The following is a 2129-nucleotide window of genomic DNA, read 5'->3' as shown; positions in this document are numbered from 1 at the left end:
CACCGGTGCTTGGCAGTACTTGATGGTGGTCTTCAGCCCTCAGCGTCTGCAACAGTGAGCTGAACCCTGGTACCCATGGGCTGGAGCCGCTCTTTAACTGGTCTCCGGGGCTTCTTGTGCAGCGTGAGCTCTGCCCTCCCCATACTGGTGCAACTCACATTTAAACTCACTTGCAGACACTTGTTGGGGAAGGTGAATGCAACTGAAGGTAAATGCAGGGTGAATCTCACCCTGCCAGCCTGCATTGCATGGAATGTGCCGTGCTGACACCTCCTGCCATTTTTACTTGCCCCACTCCAGAAGCAGGGCTTGCAAACCCTTCTCATGGGCAAGAGGAAAAAGGAGTTTTACATTTATCTTAATGTATTTTGAGTGCCTGAGAAGCAGACACCAACCGCCAGGCAAGGACTTACAATATGCAGGGAGAGGGGAAACTTTGCCAGTGGCACTGCTTCCCAGTTTTGTGGTGAAGATGATCTTAGCCAGCAATTTCCTTAACTTCGTAGCCACACAGCTGTGTGAAGGGGTGCCAGTGGTATCTTACATCAGAGATGTGCCAGCCCCTCCTGGCTGTGGAGAATGAAAATAATTGGAGCAGATAGCTTGAGTGTACTTGAACCTGGGTGGCAGAAACAGAAACCCAAACAGTTTGCCTAAACACACAATGGTTTAAAATTATAGCGTTGACAGTTCTGGGAACAGACCTCCTATTTTTAGTTCTCCTGGTGAGGAGAACTGCTTACTTTTGTAAGATAAACTTGTTCTCAAACAACAAAGAGGTGGTAGAGGCTGATGGTCAGCATACAGTCCTGGTCTGGCGCAGCTTTTCCCCTTCTAGGGAGCAGAAGGACATGTGCCCCATGCCAGAACATCCTCTGGGCAGCTGGGGGGCTGTGGGCTGAGTGTTCTTCCCGCTCCCACAGCATCATCCTCTGGGGCTGCAGGCAGACTCTCTGCTCCTTTCCAAACACTGCACTAGCATTCTGTGGTCCAGTGTGCTCCTGGTGCGGCAGCACCCAGCAGTGTCTCCCTCTTCTGGTGCCACAACAGTGGCTGTACTCCACTGAGCTCACCCCTTGCAGCTCCCTCACTCCTCCTGCCCTAGCCTGTCCCTGTTGCCCTCCTCCCAACCCACCTGCTGTGTCCTCTCCAGCAGAGCAACCGGAACCAGCTCATCCAAGCTGGTCAGATGTGTCATCCTTCAAAGCACCATGCCAGCCTTTGGTAGCACCAGCTGCTGGCTGAGCCCATGCTGTGACTCAAATGAAAGCCCCTGCAGCAATCCTGCCTGCATCAGCCCATGCATCACATACTGGTGCAGTGTGTTTTCCAGTCCATCCAGGGCCCAGGACCGTGTGGGTGAGCTGTGATCCTGGCTGCCTCTTCTCCATCACCGTGGCCCATGGAAGCCCTCTACTCTGCCCTCGAAGGGGAGATCAATGCCTTCATGAGGCATGTGCAGCAGTGCCAGCAGGGCTTCAACCTGCGCAACCTGTACCATGTGCTGCTTGTAGTCCTGCCGCAGAGCCCATCGGGGCAGGTGGAGAGCTGGCAGCACCTGCAGAAGCTCGCCCAGTGCCAGCCTGGTGTGGCCAGCTCTGATGTGGCCAGCTACGTGGGCTGGCTGGCCTCCTACCTACACCACCTGAGCATGCTTAAAGAGATGTTTGACACCAGGGTAGTGGTTCCACTGTGTGAGAACTTGTACATGCACGAGGAGTCAGCTGCCTGCCCCACATCCATCCCGTGCCTGGCCACACAGCTTTTCACCCATCGGCGTAACTGGGGGCTGCTGCTGCAGGGGGGGCCCCTCAATGAGCAGGTCTTCAGCCCTCGGAGCCTGCGTGACCTGCGTGGCTTTGATGGTGTGGAGCCCTTTGTGAAGGTCTTGCGGCTGGTCCCCGATGTCTTTTACCAGAGCTTGGCCACAGCAGAGCTTGCCCAGCACTGGGTCCATCTCCACCGCAGCAGGTACAGCCTCTTCCTACCACCATCACCATCACTGTCACTACCACAGCAGCCACCAGTGCGGGGCAGAGCAGGGCTACCTCCCAGCAGTGTGCAGCCCCCACTGCACAGCAGAGCCCCCCAGCACCTGAGTGGCTTTTCCTCACACCACACCCCCCACC

The sequence above is a fragment of the Nestor notabilis genome, unplaced genomic scaffold (assembly GCF_000696875.1).
Source record: "Nestor notabilis isolate BGI_N333 unplaced genomic scaffold, ASM69687v1 scaffold8219, whole genome shotgun sequence".
In the NCBI taxonomy this organism is placed as follows: Eukaryota; Metazoa; Chordata; class Aves; order Psittaciformes; family Psittacidae; genus Nestor; species Nestor notabilis.
Note: the sequence above shows the minus strand (reverse complement) of the source record.